Here is a 24,335-nt window from a genome sequence, read left to right as displayed (position 1 = left end):
GACTCTGCTCTCTCTCGGTTTGTTTTAGCTTTAAGCCAACAGAAAAGTCTTAAATAGCCTGGCCGTAGGCTGTGTCTGGCACAGATGGAATAATGCAAAATGGAGAATGGTGCTTAAAACTGCCAACTATTAGGGCATTGTAGCTCAATGTAGTTTGGAGCTTAAGCTATTTCTCCAGGAGCAATTGTAGACTTTCTGAAGCAGCTTAAACAAATGGCACTAGAATTCCAGCTTCTGTTAGTTCAAAACACTGCATGTTTCTAGCACTCATAGTTATCAAAGAAAAGACATAACATACAAAAAGCGGTGGTGAGGTGAAGTTTCAGCTGCCTCAAACTGTGGAACTAAGTCTCTGCCTGACTTTCTCCCTTGGCTTCTGCTTCCTGTACTTTCATTCTCTGCCCAGAAGTTCTCTTCCATTCCTTCCCAGAATTGACCAAATACTTAGCTAGGAATTTAAGACGTTGTCAATTTTGCCCTGAAAAGGTCATTCCCATTTCATTGTTCTAACATTTTGCATAACAGGACACAATTGAATCGGTGTGTTTCTCAATGACTGGTCATAGTTTCATAGAGTTGTAGAGTTGGGAGCGACCCTGCTTCAAAAACCTCCAAGGAAGGAGAGTCCACCACCTCCTGAGGGAGTTCTCACTGTCAAACAGCTCTTGCCACCAGAAAGTTCTTTCTGATGTTTAGTTGGAATCTCCAGTCATGTAATGGGAATCATTTGTTTGGGTCCTACCCTCCAGAGGAGGAGGAAAAAGCTTGCTCCTTCTTCCATGTGACAGCCCTTAAGATATTTGAAGATGGATACCATAACTCCTTTCTGTCTCCTCTTTTGCAGGCTAAACATACCCAACTCCTTCAACTGTTCCTCATAAGGCTTGGTTTCTACACCCCTGATCATCACGGTCGCCCTCTGCTGCACAGGTTTTTAGTCTTTAATCAACTTTCCATTTTGTTCTAGAAGTAGCTGCACCTTATCCCCTCAGGGGCCCTATGCAAGTGAGGTGAAGCCTCCACCTGCCTGAATCCTAACCATGTCAACTCAAAGGAGTCCCACTCAATTCAGTGGGTCTTACTTCCAGGTAAGCCTTTTCACATATAGTCCTACTGTTCAACACAGTGAATAACTATTGCCTAATTGCTGCATATGGCGTGTGTAGCCTTACAGCACAATCCTAACCATGTCTACTTAGATATAGGTCCTAACGGGAGTCTTTGTAGGACAGGATCCTAAATGTGTTTACTCAGAAGTAAGTGCCATTGAATTAAAAAAGGGGTTACCTCCAAGTAAGTGGGTTTAGGATTGCAGCTTTAGTATTATGTTTACTTAAAAGGAAATCTCAACCTTAGGTGTGATTTGGACTGCACAACATCTCTGCAATCCAACACACAAAATGAGAAGGAGCAGGTATTGGCTGCAATGGCAGATACAACTCCTTCTTTGTTTTTCAGTTACTAAAAACACATATACAAATAATCCACATTTACCTCCACCCCCAAGAAATATGCCATGCATATGTAATGTATTTAATACAGTCAAACATTAAGTAAGTTTATGAATAAACTATTCATAAACTTTTCAAAATCGTCTTTGGTCTTTGCATTCCCAAGCGCCCCAAGATGCTTTGTTAGATTACATTTGTGCATCATTTACATGTGTAACAAAGTCATATCAGCTCAAATAAAATGTCTCTGGTTTTGCAGTTACCGATGATGAATTTTAGTACTTGTACAAGCAGATAAATGGTGGCCAATATTTGCAAGTGATAGAAAATATCTTGGTTATAGGATTCTCTACTGAGTCTGAAAGTTGTGTCTTGGTGTCAGGGGGCTGTCACAAGTAGCAGGTTCCTCAACAGGCTAGAAGGGAGACTCAGGGACTTGAAGTAAAGTTAGATGTTTTATTTAGGAGATTAGTTCACAATAGAGATCACACAAGCATGGCTGCCTCCATAAAGACATTACCAAGCTTGGCTCTTGGAACCTCCTCTTCCTGCTACCCCGCCTCTTCCTGAAGGAGCGTTTCCACCCCCATCGTTCAGCCCGGACATTGAGGTCCAGCGCCGAGAGCCTTCTGGCAGTTCCCTCACTGCAAGAAGTGAGGTTACAGTGAACCAGGCAGAAGGGCCTTCTCAGTAGTGGCACCTGCCCTGTGGAACGCCCTCCCATCAGATGTTAAGTATGAGTACCTACATAACTTTTAGAAGATGTTAAGTTGTGGGTGAACATATCAGACGACACAGCGATTCTTCAAACAGCTCTTGTTTATTCACAGGCCAGAACAGAACCGAACTGAAGGGTTCAGCCAGCCTGCTTATATAGAGCTCCACTAGAACACAACAGTAACCACTTTCTGTAACTATCCAATCACTGAACGTCACTTTCAATCCCTTATCTGCATATGTGGACCTGAGTGAAAACTATCTACAATATCCCCCTGCTGGCCCAGGGTGAGAACTTCATTACATAACAGAAGACATCTGCAGGCAACCCTGTTTAGGGAAGTTTTTAATGTTTGATGTTTTATCATGTTTTTCATATTCTATTGGGAGCCGTGCGGAGTGGCTGAGGAAACCCAGCCAGATGGGCAGGGTATAAATAATAAATCATTATTATAAATGATGATGATGGTGTCTTCCAAGCAGACACACACTCCGAGGAAGAGATGCCTCCCTGCTTAGCTCTGCGAGACCTGACTCAAAGGGTGAAGGGAGCTCAAGATAGAAGGACCAGGCAACTGCTGTGAAGCTGTTTCAGTGTCTGGCCCTTCTCTGTCCTCCTTCAGATTCTGAATTCGAAGTGTGTCCATCTGCATCCAGTCTTGTCCTAGGAGAGCTCTCTGCCTTTGGCTCTTCTTGTTCACTCAAGCCCCAGTTTCTCCCACCCCATTGTCTTCCTCCCTCCTCTGGTCTGTGTCCCACCCCCACCCCCTAGATCTGAGCCTTCATTCTCTGTGGCTTCACTCGGGGGTTCCTCAGCTGGAGCCTCTCACCCCTTTCCATCATAGCTGTCAACCGTCCCTTATTTGGCGGGAAAGTCCCTTATCCCAGCGCCGTGTCCCGCTGCTGTCCCTTATTGATGATGTCCCTTAAATTTCCTGGGTTTCAAAGGAAGCAGCTCCTCTCCCTCCCTGCCTGCTGGCCAGGGAGGAGGGAGGCTCCAACTGTGTTGCTTGGCTGCATTGCTCACCCAATAAGGAGTCTAAGAACAACTGGGGGGGGGGTGGAGCTTGCATGCCTTGTGCCGATCAAATCAGCCGCATTGCCTGGGGACTCGCCTTTGCTCAGCACTTCCCAGCGGAGAGGTGACGGTGGTTTTCCTTGCTGCATCCCCTTTGCCAGGTTGCTGCGCCGTGGGAACCACCGCTTGAGGCTTCCTTTGGCTGCTGGCTGGGCTTTCTGCCTTTGGCTTGGAGGGGCTCAGAAGTTGAACACACCTGTGCCTGGAAAATCCCTTATTTTGGCTGCTGATCCCTTATTTCCGAGGCTGCTGGTCCCTTATTTTCAAATCTGTAAGTTGACAGCTATGCTTTCCATCATCCAGCCAGTCCCTGACACTTGGTGATTAACAGTGCGAGCCTACTAACCATGTCTACTCAGAAGCAAGTACTATTTAATTCAATGGGGCTTACTCTCAGATAAGAGCAGGGTTCGGATTGCAGACTAATTTTCAAAGATTTAAAAAGCCTTTCTCAAACACAGTGAGGTTGACCAGGTTATAAAGAACTGTCACTTAACGTGGTAACAGCTTCTGCACATTTCTAGTTCCAGTTCATTTTCCGTTCCATTTCTCCCAGGAATTCTTAAAGGTTTTTGTGGAGGCGGAAGTTTTCCTTCATGCAACGGCGTATGGATTGTACTCTGAAATGAATCATTTTATGCTTTATTTATTTTTTGCAGGCGACTGTTTCTGATTACAGCAGCTCAAGGAAGGAAAAAAGGTACTTAACTTCTCTTTTTTATTTTAAGACAAAGTAAGTGCTGGAGGCATGTCATTTTGAGTTACACAGCTAGAATTCCCAGAGGTTAACTTCTACCGGGGTAAAAATGCTGCCCGCTGCCAGTTCGTCATCTGAGGATGTCTTTATTGACTCATAGTGCATATTACAATATTTCTGTTCCTTTTTAAAAATAAAACTTTCCGTGAGTGAAGCTAACTTTGTTTTAAGACAGCACAGCTTGTGCTTCTGAGATCTGCCAAATCAAATGTCTTTTACAAACAGGAACTGAAATATTGTGTAAGCTTACTTTATATTTTATTAAAGGTTCATTTTCCCTCCATTAACCTTCACATCAATACAGCCACAAAGTGTAACTGTCTGAGCATTTTGAAAGGTGAATTATTTCCCACTATGGTAGCTTCAGAATAACACGCCATCCTTCAGAGAATCATTTCTTCCAATGATTCTACAGGGGTGACAGTTATGCTTTATATATACCTTACTATAACTATGATTTAGGAAGAAGCTGACATTTTAAAATTTAATAAATGCAATCTAGCATGTAATTAGAAGGGAACGATAATGTTTTGTATATATAATCATTCCATTCTATAGGAACAAATTAAATTCAAAATAATTTTAAAAAATAAATTTGTGCTGCCCTGCCTCTTAAAATTTGTTCCCACTTTCACTGATTCACCCCCCAGTTATATCCATAAAAGCCTACAGTGTCAATATTAAATGGTTTAAGGAAGCACACCTGTCACTCAGTGGTTTTTTAAAAAGCTGTTTTATTTGACCAGTTGTAACAATACGTGAACTCCTTTTTTGTGTTTCCTGTATTGCACAGCTATATCAATAGGGAACATACCGAATGGCATGGCACAATTGGCACCTGGTCAGGTTGGCCTTGAAGCGCACTTTGGGCACAATAAATTGTGGCACTTTTTAGATAAAAGAAAAATGAAGACTGAACAGCTGCTCACAAGTGCAGGTTTATCAGGAAGAAGATTTCTTTGATGAATGCCCTGCCCCAGATCAGCTCAACAAAGCTTTCCCAGTGAAGGAAAAAGCCATGGTCTTCTCTCTAATTGTTTTCTCAGAGGCAAAACTGCTCAAGAAATTCCGAAACAGAAATATATACGCTTGGGTGCATCTGTGGAACACAAGTTTCTTTAGCAGCCTTCTTATGAAGTGATATGTTGCTGAGCTGAATTTCTAATGGTGTCACTTTTGGGCGATGATAGAAGTCATGAAGAACTGACAAATGAACGCAAGGTGTGCACCCTTTCATTGACATTATCCCTTTCTCACTATGTTTCAGTGCTAGCGAGAGAGACAGACAGTCCAAAACATCTAGTATTCTACCTTGGCTCCCTGCCAAGACTTTAAAGTCTTCCACTGAGCTAAAACAACAGCAGCCCAAGTGTTTTTCTTGGCCCTTTCAGGGCTCATCTTCCAAAGCTGGACTGAAGATAGAAATCTTCTCTCAACATTTTTTTCCCCCTTTAGACCTTTCTATTTCATTATTCCGCAGCTGCAGAGCTAGATAAGGTTCTGGTCTGTAGGCAGGGTGCTTGGTCTGCTTAAAATGCCTCTTATTCATTAGTTTTCTTGAGAAGCAATCTGTTAAACCTTATATCATTCAGTCTCAGATTGTTAGGTTAAATGCTACCTTAAAGATGGCGGGCACTGTGGTTCAGTGGTTCTGCTCTGGCCTCCGAGGCAGTTTCCAGGAAGTAGTTATGGAAGACTACTGTTTGGCACCCTCAGAGTTATCCTGTGCTGTCCCTCGGGGTTCCACCTTGTCTCATGTGCTATCAAGATATTTGGAGTGAATATAATAATAATAATAATAATAATTTATTATTTATACCCCACCCATCTGGCTGAGTCTCCCCAGCCACTCTGGGCGGCTCCCAACCAAGTGTTAAAAACAGTACAGCATTAAATATTAAAAACTTCCCTGAACAGGGCTGCCTTCAGATGTCTTTTAAAGATAGGATAGCTGCTTATTTTCTTCACATCTGAAGGGAGGGTGTTCCACAGGGTGGGCGCCACTACCGAGAAGGCCCTCTGCCTGGTTCCCTGTAACCTCAATTCTCGCAATGAGGGAACCGCCAGAAGGCCCTCAGCGCTGGATCTCAGTGTCCGGGCTGAACGATGGGGGTGGAGACACTCCTTCAGGTATACAGGACTGAGGCCATTTAGGGCTTTAAAGGTCAGCACCAACACTTTGAATTGTGCTCGGAAATGTACTGGGAGCCAATGCAGATCTCTCAGAACCGGTGTTATGTGGTCCCGGCGGCCACTCCCAGTCACCAGTCTAGCTGCCGCATTCTGGATTAATTGCAGTTTCCGGGTCACCTTCAAAGGTAGCCCCACGTAGAGCGCGTTGCAGTAGTCCAAGCGGGAGATAACTAGAGCATGCACCATTCTGGCGAGACAGTCCGCGGGCAGGTAGGGTCTCAGCCTGCATACCAGATGGAGCTGGTAGACAGCTGCCCTGGACACAGAATTAACCTGCGCCTCCCTGGACAGCTGCGAGTCCAAAATGACTCCCAGGCTGCGCACCTGGTCCTTCAGGGGTACAGTTACCCCAATTCAGGACCTGGGAATCCCCCACACCCGCCTGCCCCCTGTCCCCCAAAAACAGTACTTCTGTCTTGTCAGAAGTGCCACCAATATACGGGTAGCTCCCAGTTCTGTCTTTCTGTTCATCTGAATCAGGAGGGATCCGTCACGATGTTAGACTGCTGCTTAGAGATGGGTGATGAGTCGGATGTGGGCCAAGAAACTGAAGCTAAATCCTGAGTGTTAGAGATGTTATGTGTCTTGGATGGGGCTGCACTCCCTTAGAAAGAGCAGGTCTACTGATGGTGGCCGTTCCCTGGATTGATCACTGGCCCTGAAGGCTCAGGTGACTTTGGTTGCTAGGAATGCCCTTTTTCCCCAGCTCTTGCTGGTTCACCAGCGATGGCCTGTTTTGGGTGGAAATGAGTTGGCCACTGTACTCCATACTCTGGTACCTTCCAGATTGGATTATTGCAATGTGCTCTACAGACAACTGCCCTTGAAGACCACTCACAAATTGCAGCTGGGTCAAAATGCAGTGCACACCTTTAAATCTCATGTAACCCCTGCTTTAAAACAGCTGCATTGGTTTGCCGGTTCATTTCTGAGCCCAATTTAAGGGGCTCACGTTAATATTTGAAGCTGTAAATGATTCAGGCCCCAAATCGCCTCCTTCCCTACAGATCTTCCTTGGTGTTAGGATTGGCAGAGTGGTCCTTTTGGCTGTTTCACCATCCTCAGGTGCTTAGAAGGAACCTGGGAGAGGGCATACTCTGGGGCAGCCTATAAGTTGTGGAATTACCTCCCCACAGCAGTGGGCCTGACATCTTCATGATACACCTTCCAGTGAATGACACACATCCTTAGGCTGGCTTTTGACACTTGAAATGTATATTTTTAAAGGTAAAGGTAAAGGGACCCCTGGCCATTAGGTGCGGTCGTGACCAACTCTGGGGTTTTGGCGCTCATCTCGCTCTATAGGCCAAGGGAGCCAGCGTACAGCTTCCGGGTCATGTGGCTAGCATGACTAAGCTGCTTCTGGCGAACCAGAGCAGTGCACGGAAACGCCGTTTACCTTCCCGCCGGAGTGGTACCTATTTATCTACTTGCACTTTGACGTGCTTTCGAACTGCTAGCTTGGCAGGAGCTGGGACCGAGCAACGGGAGCTCACCTCGTTGCGGGGATTCAAACCACCGACCTCCATGATCAGCAAGTCCTAGGCTCTGTGGTTTAACCCACAGCGCCACCCACGTCCCCTATATTTTTAGGACCCACCTTATTTCTTTTCAACTATTTTTAACATTGTGTTTTAATTGTTGAGACCTGCCCTGGGACCGTAAGGTGATGGGCAGGTAAATAATAATAGTAACAAGTTGTAAGGCGCCTTGGAGAAATTAGTCCTGGGTGTAAGAATACGATTGCTTTTATTTAAATAATTCTTATCCCATTCTTCTGTTGCAAAAGCACGACTCAGGGCTTCTTACTGTACATCTAAAATTGTGATTCTATAAAAACAGCAAAATAAAACAAGAAACCAAAGAAAGAACAACAGTTGGAACCAAAAAAATTATGAAATAATCTGCGGTGCATTTCAAAAGCTGAAATAAAATAGACTTTAGGAATTGTACTTTAAGAGGTAAAGATAAAGGGACCCCTGACCATTAGGTCCAGTCGCTGGCGACTCTGGGGTTGCGGCGCTCATCTCGCTTTATTGGCCGAGGGAGCCGGCGTACAGCTTCCGGGTCATGTGGCCAGCATGACTAAGCCACTTCTGGCAAACCACAGCAGCGCATGGAAACGCCGTTTACCTTCCCGCTGGAGCGGTACCTATTTATCTACTTGCACTGGTGTGCTTTCGAACTGCTAGGTTGGCAGGAGCAGGGACCGAGCAACAGGAGCTCACCCCATCACGGGGATTCGAACTGCCAACCTTCTGATCAGCAAGCCCTAGGCTCTGTGGTTTAACCCACAGCGCCACCCGCATCCCTTACTTTAAGAGGAGGGTGGTCATAATTTAGGTGTGGCAACTGAGATGGCTCTCACTATTGTCCCACTTAAGCACACTCCCACGCTAGAGCGGACACAGAGGAGGTCCCTCCTTCTGGCTAGAGAGGACAAGGTACCCTGGACAGAAATCACCAACACTTTGAATTCTCCAATTCAGAAGCAGATTGGTAAGCAGGGCAGCTGTTGCAAGACTGGTGTAATGTGAATGGCTCCCCATCAACATCTTTAGTCAATTTGCTAGGCAAATGCTAAGTTGAGTAGAACTAGATCTACTCAAATATTCATCGTCTGCTAAGAAAATGAGGAAGGGAGAAGGAGGAGGAGACAATGACATCCTTCTTCATAGGTCTGCTGCTGAACCCTTCCTTCCTTCTCTGAGCCCTAGAACCTGTCTCTGACCTCAGAGACCATATGGCAATTTGTATGCACCTTTCAGGCTTGTGTGTATTCCATGTAGAACCAGGTGCACCTTTTCATTGGCAGTGGAGCTATTCAGCAACACAAAGTTATATAAACACACATTGTTACTCGCTCGGAACCTTACTTCTCAGGAACAGGAGATCAAAAGCTGAGAAAGCTTTTTTCCCTACAAAGAAATATATACATTTTCTGTGAAGGCAGGCAGGCTGTCTCAATTTGTATTGTATGCAGGCAATGATAAAAGACTTGCTTTTTGTATTTTACCATGAGGAATGGGGAACAGGACAGGGAGTGACTCATAAGGATTTCATAGATAGTTAGGAAAGAGGAAAGAGGTGTATACAGTCACCTGCAATTCACACCGGATACCCTTTCCCTGTTTCTCACCAGAAAGATACTGTTATGAGATGTGGAGGGGAGTAGGCCATAGGCCAAGACCCTTCTAATTCCTGGATGCAGCAAGTGATAAAATCTAAGATATAATCTGCTTCCTGGAATAGCCAGGCTAGCTCCCTGGTGTGATAATGACCCTCTAAATATGAGCCAGATAACCCCCAACCCTTCCCTCAACTCACTGGTAGTTAGAAAAGACAACGACCAGAGCTGAGTTGTGCGTTTGTGTGTGTAAGTTAGAAGATGGAGGAAGAAGCAGGCTGGAGCCTGTTAGGGAGAGACATGCCTGGTTTCTGCTCACATCCAAGGCTGTGGCGATGGGTGAAGCAAGACCCTCTTGGAGTGCCAATCCTGTGGCTCCCCATCTGTGGAAAGCTCTCCCCAGACAGGATCGCCTGGCACCATCATGACATGTCTTTAGGAGCCATTCATCCTTACACAGGTCTTCAGCCATTAAATAATCCATGACTGGATGTGTCATATGTTCAGCTATCCATGAGGAAAAGTCTATACTTATAGAATGCAAAACTCGCAAACAGATTTTTTTGGGGGGAAATGAGCCACTAAAATTCTACTAGATCCTGCTAAATTTCTAGGATTGGCTTTTACGTTGTGTGAAAGACCAAATAAAACATGAAAATTATTAGGTAAGGAAACATTGGGGAAATGGAATAAAGTGCTCTAGGAATGCGGCAATTTACCGGTATGTTATAAGGAAGAGGGCCTTCTCAGTTGTGGCTCCTCATATGTGGAATGTTCTCCCCAGTGAAGTCCACTTGCTGCTTTCACTGAATTCTTTTTGGCACAGGTAAAAACTTACCTTCCTCCAGGCTTTTTTAAAAAATTAATTAATTAATTAATACACATATACATACACATATAGGGACGTGGGTGGCACTGTGGGTTAAACCACAGAGCCTAGGACTTGTTGATCAGAAGGTCGGTGGTTCGAATCCCCGCAACGGGGTGAGTTCCCGTTGCTCGGTCCCTGCTCCTGCCAACCTAGCAGTTCGAAAGCATGTCAAAGTGCAAGTAGATAAATAGGTACCGCTCTGGCGGGAAGGTAAACGGCGTTTCTGTGCGCTGCTCTGGTTCGCCAGAAGTGGCTTAGTCATGCTGGCCACATGACCCGAAAGCTGTACGCCGGGTCCCTTGGCCAATAAAGCGAGATGAGCGCCACAACCCCAGAGTCGGTCATGACTGGACCTAATGGTCAGGGGTCCCTTTACCCTTTACCTTTACATACACATATAAATCATAAAACATGACATGACTAACAAAAAAAACAGGTCACTAGGGAGGTAAAACTACTAAACCATTTATTTTACAGTGCATCATAATGAGGTGATTACAATAAACCAATAGAATAAGTTCTTCAATAAGTCATCTTGGAAAACACAGGAATAGAAGTGAACAAGTGAGTACTACCTGCTTATCTACGCCTTATTGCAATATATGTTGTAGCTATTTCTCATGCGCATGTTGTTTCATTTGTATATTTAATCACACCATACTTTGTAGAAATCATCTGGTTTTTCCCCTCTCTCCTTGCCATCTTCAGTTTTTGCTACAGCTTTTCCCTTATGGCAGTTTGCCAGACTTCATTATACTGCTGATCAATATTCATTCATTGCAAGGTTTTCCAAATTCTGGATATTACCATTCTAGCTGTTGTTTTCCCCAGGCTTTTGATAGACTGATAATTGGTTTTTTACCAGTGTGCTGCCATTTAGGTTTTCAAATGTGTTCATCACTTGGAAACCTTTGGGTAACCATCCACTGGCAAGTCTTAATAAGTATAATTATAATTAATGTGAGAATACAGTTAAACACAGTTACGGAAAAATCTAGGTGTGAGGCTGCTCAGTCACCCAGCTTGTCGGGCAGAGCCCGCGGGTCCCTGCGGAATAAAGGAAGGAGTCCAGCCACCAACTGGAGCAAATAGCAGTAGACCAAAGTTTATTGCGCAACCGGTTCAAAGAGGAATTTTGAACTCCGAGGATGGGGTGACAAGGGCTTTTAAAAGCTTCTATCTTATCCCAGCATACAGTTCACTACATCATTGCTACATCAGAAAAGGGGAGGGTTATACATGATTAACATAGGAGGAATGTGTTGGGGCAACATGTGGATACAATATAGGTATTGGGAAGTACATTCTAAGCACCTACTACAAAGGGAGAATGGAACTTTGGTTTGCATAGTCTGCCACCTGGGCAAGTCCGGAGGAGTGCCTTTGCCCAGCGATTGACACCTATGAGTACCTTCCTGTGAGTACAGTGACCTCCCACTTGAGGGATTATGGTGGGACCGAGTGGTTTCCAAGTCCTTGGCCAATGAAGCAAATTGGCAATGGAATGAAGGAAAACAGCAAAGGAGTTGATTTTATATGATTTTTAAAGCTAGGTAACTTCCCTGAGCTGTCAAGTCGAAAGGATACCGTATTTTTTGCTCCATAAGACGCACCTGACCTAGTTTTTAGAGGAGGAAAACAAGAAAAAAAATATTCTGAATGAAACAGTGGGTGTATGATTTTTGTGGTTCATGCTGTGGCCACAGACATGTGATCTGACAGTGAGTTTGGAGTAGCCCAATGCAAAAATCCTGAGGATCCATGTGGATCTGTGCTTTGTAACCACGTTTTTGCACCATTGCGGCCCCACGCAACAGCCTCCTTTATCTCTAGCGTCCCTTATCTCTCTCCCCGATTGGCAAATGATCAGCGGCTTTATTTCAACACCCACTTCCCTCTTTCAAAAAAAAAAAAAAAAAAGCATGATCTGCTTTTTGCCCCTGGGCAATTCGGCTCCAGGGACCACACATTCGCTCCATAAGACGCAAAGACATTTCCCCTTACTTTTTAGGAAGGAAAAAGTGTGTCTTATGGAGCAAAAATATGGTACATTTATGCATAATATTTGTAACATTTAACAACTTTAAAGATGTGCCCCCCCCCCCAATTTCCGTAACAAACACAAAACAGGATCAGAGGAAGGGCAACAAAAACAGTAGCGGGTTATGCAAGGGTAAGCCACCTTTTCAGGTGTGCTACTCATGTGAAACGGCTGAACAAGAGGAGGGGGGGTGAGGAAGCAAGCCCCTCACCTTCCATTAGTTGAAGTGGGAGGTCTGTAAGGGGAGGCTGACCTCCTGAGGGAGGAGATCTCCCCACACAATTCAGGACACTTGCATGTAGCCTTTGCATGTCAGCAGCATGGCTAAACAGGGCTAAGATGCCCATAATCCAATAAAATGGAATAAATTCAGCCTACTGAAATAGAAAATACATTATTTCTCGTGCAATAATTGTTCTCACAACGAGCCCTCCAAGAGCTGCATGCCTGAATATCAGTTTCACATGGTCCCCTTTGATTTATTACCATTTTGGAATGGTTCATTAAACTCATACTGGTGGAACAGATCTGTCCATTTCTACGCACAGGAGAAGCCTTTGTCCGTCATATCTTTGATCACTAGTTTGAATGCGTTCAGGGCGACAGAGAGATAGCAGGGTTTTTTTTCCTGGCTACTCTAAATGCTTCAGCCTGTCTTTGCTCTTTGTGATTGACACATCCAGGAGTGAATGTTACTGTGAACACCGTTCAGTTTTCTCCACTTCTAGATAGCATCAGAAAAGCAATCCTTAAAGTGGGCTGCAATCGCTGCAGTGAAAATTTATATACAGTATTTCAGCTGAAAAGCAGAAGGGGGTCTGGATAGAAGGCTGAACCCTCTGCTAAAGAAAACCCATGCTTTTTAGTCACACCAGGGAAAGCAGATCCAATGTTATTCAAATGCTTTCCATAGAAGTTCAGTTTCTCAGGCATATATTACTTCAGACTGGACCCCATGAATAGCTAGGAGTCTTATCCCAAAAAAGTGACAGATTCCTATCTAGGTTATAAACATTACAAACCCCCTTTTGCTTCTCTGCCTCAGTTGTATAAAAAGCTGGCAATTGTGTTAGACAAGCAAAAAGTAATTTGCTTCATTTTGCCAAACAAAGTAGGCTTTGTGGTATAGAAATGTAGATATGTATGTTTTGGAAATGGGAATGAGTCTTGTGTAATTTGCAATGTTTTGTAAGTCGACAATTGGATGAAGCAATAATAGAATTTGGTATGGTTTGCATTGCAGAAATGTTGTGTGTTTCCAATGACCCTGATACTTATCGAAACCTCTGACCACTCAGAGATTTGGGTACACTATTGTACACTGAATACGCAATTTCATTGGACAAGTATACTTCGATCTGTGTTGAATTGTGGTCATACTGTATTGAGAAGGAGTTCATGGTCATTTATCTTGGCAAATTTGTTGAGGGATCTTCCTGGAAAATAAATGTAGATGAGAAGATAAAACCAGAGCCTCTGTAGTAGCATTTTCAGAAATGTTTTGCGTGGTAGAAATGTGTACAGTCGTACCTCAGAAGTCAAACAGAATCTGTTCTGGAAGTCCATTCGACTTCCGAAACGTTTGACTTCCAAAGCGCGGCTTCTGATTGGCTGCAGGAAGCTGCAGCAGCCAATCAGAAGCCGCGGAAACCCCGTCGGATGTTTGGCTTCCAAAAGAATGTTCGAAAACTGGAACACTCACTTCCAGTTTTTAATCGTTCAGGAGCCAGAACGTTCGACTCCCAGGGCATTTGGGAGCCGAGGTACGACTGTATATTTGGAAGAACCGAATGTGTGGATGAGATATAATGATTTGGATTTGTTAGACACTGAGGAAGAGTTTAACAGCAATCCTTGAAGTTTAAAGAGACCCAACTGCCGGCAATTACAATAATAAGGGCCGGAGAGCATTGTTTACCTTTGCTAAAAAGTGTTTGTTATAGATGGAGAGGCATAATGAATGACCTAAAAGTGAGAATTGCATAGAAATACAGTGGTACCTCGGGTTACATACACTTCAGGTTATATATGCTTCAGGTTACAGACTCCACCAATCCAGAAATATTACCTCGGGTTAAGAACTTTGCTTCAGGATGAGAACAGAAATCTGGAACGAATTAAGTATTTAACCCGAGGTACCACTATAGAAAACAAGCAGAGAAGAATAAAAAACCCCAATGAGAGCCAGTTGGGACAGTTATAATGTCACAGGAAAGATTACATGCAACAAAGACATATTAAAAAGGGGAATGGATTTATAAAGATACCGGAAGCTATGAAGCTACATTGATTAATTCCAGGTATTGGAAGTAAGTGAACATGCATCTGTACCTTCCAGGTAGATGTAAAATTCAGGCTTTTTTCTTTTCTTTTGTGAGCTCCCCTGCAACTCAATTTAAAAGGTAAAGGTAAAGGACCCCTGACAGTTAAGTCCAGTCTCAAACGACTCTGGGGTTGCGGCTCTCATCTCATTTTACTGACTGAGGGAGCTGATGTTTGTCCGCAGACAGCTTTCGGGTCATGTGGCCAGCATGGCTAAGCTGCTTCTGGCGAACCAGAGCAGCGCACGGAAACACTGTTTACCTTCCCGCCAGAGCGGTACCTATTTATCTACTTGCACTTTGATGTGCTTTCAAACTGCTAGGTTGGCAGGAGCAGGGACCGAGCAATGGGAACTCGCCCCGTTGCAGGGATTCGAACCTCCGACCTTCCCATTGGCAAGCCCTAGGCTCAGTGGTTTAGACCACAGTGCCACCAGCAATTTAGGCATACACAAAAGCCCACCCTAAAATTGATGCTCCCAGTATTTACGAAAAGATCCTGACACATTTCTTACAAACAGTTGTTCCCAAAGGAATTTCTGTACAAAGGCAGACCCTCTCTCTGGGACATACAAAGAGTGCTTCTTAATCAGTCACAACCAAATATCATTGGAAAATAAGTGTCCCCGACCGGAGAAGAATGGCAAACCAAGTTGATGGACTATGTTGAAATGGCAAAACTAACTTGAAAGCTTAGGAACCAAGAGGACAAGAACTTAAAAAAATAATGGGGGAAAATTTATAATTTATTTAGGAGACCATTGTCAGGAGATGAAAACATTAGCAGGATTTTAATCTCACCTGTGAGGTAACAAAGACTATGGATAATTCAGATGGATTTTTTAAAAAAATGTGGATAACTGACTGATATGCAGTTGTAAGCATTGAAATTAGGACCCATGGAGGGGATGAGGGGAAGTCTTGAGATTCAGAGTAATCTCTTCATATGGATTTGTAATTGATTTTGTTATAGGTTTATATTTTTTAAAACCAAATAAAAATTATTTTACAAAAGGGAGAAAAAAGTGTCTTATCAATTGAGAGCCATTGCACAAATGATCATGTTTATGCCCTAGTGAGAGTGACACATAACGGCAGCTTCTGAGTTCTAGCCACCGTGTTATGCCAGAACAGAAAGGACTCGCCCTATCAGTGGGGGTTGTTTCTCTGGGCACAATGATCAAACCTTGCTTGGGTGTTGCCCAAGATCAGAATGATCATGCAGGTGGGAACTGTAGCTTCCCCTAGATTTGCCCCCGTGAGCTCCCTGTTCTGTATATCTCCATTGCAGTATTCTTTCTCTCTGCCCTTCTACAAAAAGATTTCATGCTTGGCCTTCGGTGTGCACCAAGATGCTCAGAGAGCAGCATCCATTACTACATCAGTTCCTTGCCCCACCATGCTTAGCTGTGGTGAGGCTGGTCACAGACTGGACCACCATGTAGATGATGGAAGGTCTAGTTGATCACCAGTGTATATTACTGGCAATGTTTGCATTGCAAAATTTATATTAGGCTTGAATAGGGGAAGTGTAGAGCAGACGTGAGTGGTGCTGTGGTCTAAACCACTGAGCCTCTTGGGCTTGCTGATCAGAAGGTCAGCGGTTCAAATCCCCACAACGGGGTGAGCTCCCGTTGCTCGGTCCCTGCTCCTGCCAACCTAGCAGTTCGAAAGCACGGCAAAAAGTGCAAGTAGATAAATAGGTACCGCTCCAGTGGGAAGGTAAACGGCGTTTCTGTGAACTGCTCAGAAGCGGCTTAGTCATGCTGGCCACATGACCCAGGAAAACTGTCTGCAGACAAATTATGGCTCCCTCGGCCTGTAAAGTGAGATGAGCGCTGCAACCCCAGAGTCGTCTGTGACTGGACTTAACTGTCAGAGGTCCTTTACCTTTTTTTAGGGGAAGTGTACGGAGCTGGGGGCTTTGGATGAGAAGCAGAAAGCGAAAGGAAGCATGATGCATATGACGGCAAAAAGTGCAGGACACAGGGACCTGTTTGTACAACAGACAAGAAAATTAGTTGGCGAATATTAATACAACATAAAGATAAAGAAAATAAGTAATGGCTACCTCCCTAGTCAAGACTGTAATCTCATACATTATTAGAAAATAGGTCAGAGTTGTTTTAATAATTCATTCCCAAGGAGCCTTATATAAAATGTTAGTTATGTGAGACAATAAAAGCCTTGTAAGGATTCTCAGAAATAGAAATGGTTTGTTTTATTTGGACTTTATTAGACATAATCATTTAGATTATGTGCAATAATTGGCCATCCTTACCATGAATACCAGATTGCAGCTACAGAAATGTAGTTCCTTTAGTCTGGGCAGAAATAAATCCATTCCCACCCCCCTTTCGTGTTTACAATATCCCTTCAATACCTTGCCAAGCCAATCAGGAGAAAAGAAAATTGCTTTGGATAGGGATCTTTATCTATAAAATATGTATTTACCTTTTTATTGATCTTCATACCACTTGACAACACTCCAAATTTTGATCCGGTGTTTCTGAAGCATGTTAACTTGGAGAGGTGGTGTTGTGTGAGGTCCTATTCTGTTTCCCCTCATGATATGGGCCAGTTTAAACACCTACAAAGCCAACTGGGCACAAACAAGTTGAGCACTCCGCCCAGAGGCCCGATTCTGAGAATTATGACAATCAGGCCTCTGTGTCTGTTCCACACTTAAATGCATGTGGGATTGCTTGCCTTTGCCTTCAACTGACCAACAATCCTCTTAGTCGGAAGAAAAAGGCAGCTTCCATCTCTCAACATGGAAGAGCTGCCATACAAAGTGATGAAGTGGCCATTGGCTGAAAGAAACAAAATCACATTTCCTCCAGCTTTACAAATCTAATGTGTGATTCTATTCAAAGCCAGATATATTTGGAAAGTAACCTGGATTAGCCATTATACTGAGCCTATTTTAAGTTTTGGCAGTTTTTGGTGTGTGTGGGTTTTTTTAAGGCTCAAAACCTGTAACAAAATGGTAGTTTTGCTCAGCTCAGAATTCATAAATCTTCATCACTTCATAACCTCCGATTTTTACACCTTGATCCTTAAAGTGCAAGTGTTGAGATGAGTCTGCTATTGTATTGTTTGCATCTGGTCTAATGGTATAGCCTAACATAAACTGGTGACCAGGTGTTGTTGTTGTTTAGTCGTTTAGTCGTGTCGGACTCTTTGTGACCCCATGGACCAGAGCACGCCAGGCACTTCTGTCTTCCACTGCCTCCCGCAGTTTGGTCAAGCTCATGCTGGTAGCTTCAACAACACTCTCCAATCATCTCATCCTCTGTCGTCCCCTTCTCCTTGTGCCCTCCATCTTTCCCAACATCAGGGTCTTTTCCAGGGAGTCTTCTCATGAGGTGGCCAAAGTATTGGAGCCTCAGCTTCACGATCTGTCCTTCCAGTGAGCACTCAGGGCTGATTTCCTTTGGAATGGATCAGTTTGATCTTATGCAGTCCATGGGACTCTCAAGAGTCTCCTCCAGCACCATAATTCAAAAGCATCAATTCTTTGGCGATCAGCCTTTTTTATGGTCCAGCTCTCACTTCCATTCATCACTACTGGGAATACCATAGCTTTAACTATACGGACCTTTGTTGGCAAGGTGATGTCTCTGCTTTTTAAGATGCTGTCTAGGTTTGTCATTGCTTTCCTCCCAAGAAGCAGGTGTCTTTTAATTTCGTGACTGCTGTCACCATCTGACCAGGTAGGTAAATTAAAAGCACGATAGTTTGTGTAAATCATTTTTTTTCTGTTTAGTTTTGATATGGTGGAAATAAGGTCTATAAGGTCACTAGAAATTGACCTCTTTGATAATTAAGGTGAGCTGACAGGCTGGGCTTGTTTTTCTTGCCAGACAGAGGGGCAGAGGGAGAATATGCCCCTGCCATTAACCCATTGCAAAAGCCATCTACAAGACAAAAGACCCTACCAGTAACTGAGGGGGATGTGGGACTGATGTCACACAGAAAAAAAGATGCCCTTTTACCCAGAGGTTTTGGCAAGATGTTCTGGGAACAAGGAGGAGGAAATTAGTTAGAACTCCATGTCACGCCAGACCTCACCTGGAGTACTGTGTCCAGTTCTGGACACCGCAGTTCAAGAAGGACACTGACAAACTGGAACGTGTCCAGAGGAGGGCAACCAAAATGGTCAAAGGCCTGGAAACGATGCCTTATGAGGAACGGCTAAGGGAGCTGGGCATGTTTAGCCTGGAGAAGAGGAGGTTAAGGGGTGATATGATAGCCATGTTCAAATATATCAAAGGATGTCACATAGAGGAGGGAGAAAGGTTGTTTTCTGCTGCTCCAGAGAAGCGGACACGGAGCAATGGATCCAAACTACAAGAAAGAAGATTCCACCTAAACATTAGGAAGAACTTCCTGACAGTAAGAGCTGTTCGACAGTGGAATTTGCTGCCAAGGAGTGTGGTGGAGTCTCCTTCTTTGGAGGTCTTTAAGCAGAGGCTTGACAACCATATGTCAGGAGTGCTCTGATGGTGTTTCCTGCTTGGCAGGGGGTTGGACTCGATGGCCCTTGTGGTCTCTTCCAACTCTATGATTCTATGAAGAGGCTGCACTGAGAGACCAGGGGCCAGGCTGCTATTTTGGGCCCAGGCTCACTGATCAGGGCAGTGAGACACACTCTTGGGGCATAATGTTATGCACACACACACACACCCGAAGGTTTCCAGGTGTAAATATGTGTGAATAAATCATATTTCTTTTCTTCCTTTCCTTTTTTAAAAATAATTTTTATTTTATTTTTACAAGTATAAAATTACAACAATACAACCATATACATCCACATTTAAATATTCCTCCTAATCTCTGGACTTCCCACCTTCCTCCCCCCCCCCCCGTGGGCCCTATTATTAACCTTTTCTGCTGCATCTTTCGCAACATGTGAACAACTTGCATATAAACACAGACTCGCCATGGACAAATTCAATGATATTTGGAATCCATTCTTACAAATGCTGTAATAGGTTAAAATCTGGTCAAGTACAAAAAACAACCTTGTAAGATATACCGTTTTGGGTTTCCCCCCACTTTTATTTTATTTTTCTCTTTTTTGTTTGTGTCTCACCATGTCTGCCACACATATAGTTATGTCCTTTTTGAACTTTCAATAAAGGTGTTTTAAAACAACAACAACAACCTTTTCGACGGCATCTTTTTCAATAATCCATATTTGATATAACTCCATTATCTCCATAGTACTTGCTACATTACAAGTGTTATTGCAATCCTGCCATTGTTTTCATCTGCTTACACTAGTCTCTGAGATAAATTATAATTTTTTCCCATTCTTTATGAAAGTTTTGGTCTCCTTGGTCCCTGAGCTTTCCGGTCAGTTTCACCGTTTCAACATAGTCCAACAATTTAATTTGCCATTCTTCTCTGGAAGGGACTTTATCTTCTTTCCATCTCTGGGCTTAATAACATCTGGGCGGCTGCTGTCACATACATAAAAAGTCTTTTCTGCTCCCTTGGAATATCTGAACCTATAATTCCTAATAAAAATCATATTTCTGAGACAGTGCAGACTCCATTGTGCCTTGCTTTTCCAACAGAAAGACAACTTGTGTTCCTGAGATTTGTCTTTTCCGCTATGCCATGAGTTTAAACACTATTTTGTGCTCATTCCCAGGTGGTGCAGCTATGCAGACAAGGAACGGATAACTGGCAAATGTTTCTGAGGATCTTGTTCCAGGCCACATATAAAGATAATGGCCACATGGTGTATTGTTTTCATTTATTATTCTCTGTGGCCTGACTCCATATAAGGCTGCTTCCAGCATTTCCAGCTCCAATACGCAGTAGCCTAAGCAAGATGTTATCAGAGTGTGGTGGAGACACAACCGGCACACCAGCCACAACGGGAGAAAAGTGTTCGGTGCCAAAGAGGCTGATGAAGCACAGGAGTGGAGCAAAGGAAGGTCCCAAGCTGGGAATCTGATGTTTTAGGCCAAGGGTGACTGATCTGTTCTCTGCCCTGCTTCCCGGTAAAATGTAACACTTCACCTAAGAACAGAAATGGCAGTCTGAGACAAGGCAGCACTGTGTGCTTGGTCCTTGTCATATTCAATACAGCTGTGGTTGTAGTACAAGCAGTCTTTGTTTTTATTGCCAGTGGAAGAAGTAAATTTGTTGTTTAGTTGTGTCTGACTCTTTGTGACCCCATGGACCAGAGCACGCCAGGCACTCCTGTCTTCCACTGCCTCCCGCAGTTTAGTCAAACTCATGCTGGTAGCTTTGAGAACACCGTCCAACCATCTCATCCTCTGTCGTCCCCTTCTCCTTGTGCCCTCCATCTTTCCCAACATCAGGGTCTTTTCCAGGGAGTCTTCTCATGAGGTGGCCAAAGTATTGGAGCCTCAGCTTCACGATCTGTCCTTCCAGTGAGCACTCAGGGCTGATTTCCTTTGGAATGGATCAGTTTGATCTTATGCAGTCCATGGGACTCTCAAGAGTCTTCTCCAGCACCATAATTCAAAAGCATCAATTCTTTGGCGATCAGCCTTTTTTATGGTCCAGCTCTCACTTCCATTCATCACTACTGGGAATACCATAGCTTTAACTATACGGACCTTTGTTGGCAAGGTGATGTCTCTGCTTTTTAAGATGCTGTCTAGGTTTGTCATTGCTTTCCTCCCAAGAAGCAGGTGTCTTTTAATTTTGTGGCTGCTGTCACCATCTGCAGTGATCATGGAGCCCAAGAAAGTAAAATCTCTCACAAGAAGTAAATACATACATGCAAAGGAGCACTTGCTTCACTTCCTTTAAATAAAGAAAAGAAATAATTTGCAGCTATGGCGTTCTCTACATGCAAACTGATTTAGCTGTGCTTCATGCAATGCAGATGGTTGGGTTAGATTGCCCATTCTACAATAGCTGGTTTGGGGAAGTGACCTTTTTAAAATGTTCACAGACTCTAAACACAACGTATCCTATAGCTTCAGTTTACCCTTTCCCCTGGATATTAAACAGTGAAGATTTACTACATGAAATGAGATCAGAATGTCTCTCGCAGTTATGAGGGTCTGCGTCAAGTCTACAGTGAAATGGTATTGATTTTAAGGTAACATGGCGCCCTCTGCTGTATCTCCACTGTGGTTAAAAAAATAAATCTGGCGGAAAGCATACTGGGAAAGCCATGTCTCAAAAAAATAAATGTTAAGCAGAATTCACATTCAGTTAAGGAGGGGTTGCTTCCTGGTTAAATGTACTTGCACCCCTAGTACACATACACTCGTATTCTGAAGCCAAAGTTTAAGAGAAAGCCATATTGAGAAATGATATTCTTACATGCCACCCCTGTCTCCACAGCGGTGCGAGATTCCAGGGTTCCCAGCTTCCATATGAGGTTCAGCAGAGACTGTGGTGTGCTTATGATATATGGCTTTATTTACACATATATACAATCTTCGTCTAGATGGAGGGAGCGCAGAGCAGCCACAGCCTAAGAGGGCCTTGCCTTCTTCCCTTCACTGTTAACCCAGTGAAAACTGTTTCCTCCAGCTACATCATCCAGACTTCAAATCCGAACCCTTCTTGTTTTTGCCCACCAACACACAGCTGGAGAAGGGGCCCTATCCCTTCTTGGCCTGGCAACCTTCACCCTCTCATGGTTTCCTTGATGGGCCATCGCCAGTCTTGGTCTCCTTTTAATGGCCCATCTTAGTGGCTATGCCAGGAGTCAGCTGTGGGCCAGTCCACCATCCCTCAGACCATGTGGTGGGCTGGACTATATTTTTTGGGGTGGGGGTGGGAATTGAACGAATTCCTATGTCCCACAAATAACCCAGAGATGCATTTTAAATAAAAGCACACATTCTACTCATGTAAAAACACGCTGATTCCCGGACTGTCTGTGGGCTGGATTGAGAAGGCGAGTGGGCAGCATCCAGCCCCTGGGCCTTAGGTTGCCTGGGCTATGCTTAGCTGGCCTGGTTTATTAGCATCAGCTAAGTCCAGGGGGAAGGGTTCAGCATTTGGCACAGTTTAATCAAAGCTTGGTTAATTCTATCTTTTAGTAAATTCAAAAATTATGGGTCCCCTTTCACCCACAAACTCTGGAACCCAAACACATAACAATATATATGTGAGTTTGGGTATGTAATGATCACCACTGATACTGATTTCGGTAAGAGTGTGAGATGTGTTCTCTTTTACATGGGATGTGTTTGTAAAAGAAAAAGAAAATACTTTTCTCAACGCTTAGCATATGCAAAATGGCTAAAATATGAGGAGCTACTAAGATGGCCGGGGGTTTAGAGTGGCATGTGGGTTAAACCACAGAGCCTAGGACTTGCCAATCAGAAGGTTGGCAGTTCGAATCCCCGCGACGGGGTGAGCTCCCATTGCTTGGTCGCTGCTCCTGCCAACCTAGTAGTTCGAAAGCATGTCAAAGTGCAAGTAGATAAATAGGTACTGCTCCGGCGGAAAGGTAAACGGCGTTTCCGTGCGCTGCTCTGGTTCGCCAGAAGCGGCTTAGTCATGCTGGCCACATGACCCGGAAGCTGTACGCTGGCTCCCTCGGCCAATAAAGCGAGATGAGCGCCGCAACCCCAGAGTCGCCCACAACTGGACCTAATGGTCAGGGGTCCCTTTACCTTTACCTTTTACTAAGATGGCCAGCTGACAGCAATGACCAGTGACCCTACCAGAAATGCTTTCAAGTTTTAAGAAACAAAATTTATACACTTTATTACTATCTCTCTCCCTTTCACTCTCCCCCCCCCCCCCCCAATCTTGAAAAGCAAGTCCCTACTCTGTCTGCGGAAACTGACTGTCCTGGATAACAGTTTATGGGGAGTGATCTCTATGAACCCTGTGAAGCATGCCCAAAATTTGAAATGGTCAGAAACTATGTACATGAAGTGCAGTGAAACCATAAGAAGAGCCTTATCAGGATCAGGCCAATCAGGTCTAGTCCAGCATCCTGTTCTCATAGAGGCCAACCAGATGTAACCTGTAACCTGAGTGCCTAACCCAAACCTTAACACTAAGAAAAAGTTTAACCCTAACCTCTAATACATAACTCTAACCCCTCACCTTAATTCCTAACCCTAAACCAGGGGTCAGCAAAGTGTTTCAGCAGGGGGCCGGTCCACTGTCCCTGAGACCTTGTGGGGGAACAGACTATATTTTGGAAAAAAATATATGAACGAATTCCTTTGCCCCACAAATAACCCAGAGATGCATTTTAAATAAAAGCACACATTCTACTCATGTAAAAACACACTGATTCCTGGACCATCTGCAGGCCGGATTTAGAAGGCGATTGGGCTGGGGCCGGCCCCTAGGCCTTAGTTTGCCTAAAGGTAAAGGGTAAAGGGACCCCTGACCATTAGGTCCAGTCGTGACCAACTCTGGGGTTGCGGCGCTCATCTCGCTTTATTGGCCAAGGGAGCAGGCGTGCAGCTTCCGGGTCATGTGGCCAGCATGACTAAGCCGCTTCTGGTGAACCAGAGCAGCGCACAGAAACGCCCTTTACCTTCCCGCCGGAGCGGTACCTATTTGTCTACTTGCACTTTGACATGCTTTCGAACTGCTAGGTTGGCAGGAGCAGGGACCAAGCAACGGGAGCTCACCCCACCGTGGGGATTCAAACCGCCGACCTTCTGATCGGCAAGTCCTAGGCTCAGTGGTTTAACCCACAGCACCACCTGCGTCCCTTTTAGTTTGCCTACCCATGCCCTAAACCTACCCCCAAATCCTCATGCTAGCCTGTTCCCTAACCCAACCTATAATCCTGACGATAA

At 44.3% G+C, this 24,335-nt stretch overlaps 1 long non-coding RNA gene across 1 annotated transcript; it reads left to right on the top strand.

Annotated features, from left to right (window-relative positions):
- Positions 1 to 973: 973 nt before the first annotated feature.
- Positions 974 to 20,638, top strand: LOC308477323. The gene is made up of 4 exons (XR_013986487.1): positions 974 to 1,088; positions 2,282 to 2,456; positions 3,906 to 3,946; positions 20,219 to 20,638. It is a non-coding gene; the product is annotated as an uncharacterized lncRNA (long non-coding RNA).
- The last annotated feature ends 3,697 nt before the right edge of the window (positions 20,639 to 24,335 follow it).

The sequence above is a fragment of the Podarcis pityusensis genome, assembly GCF_964106645.2.
Source record: "Podarcis pityusensis genome assembly, chromosome: 5".
In the NCBI taxonomy this organism is placed as follows: domain Eukaryota; kingdom Metazoa; phylum Chordata; class Lepidosauria; order Squamata; family Lacertidae; genus Podarcis; species Podarcis pityusensis.
The sequence above is the reverse complement of the archived record's forward strand: the minus strand, read 5'-3'. Positions and strand labels throughout refer to the sequence as shown.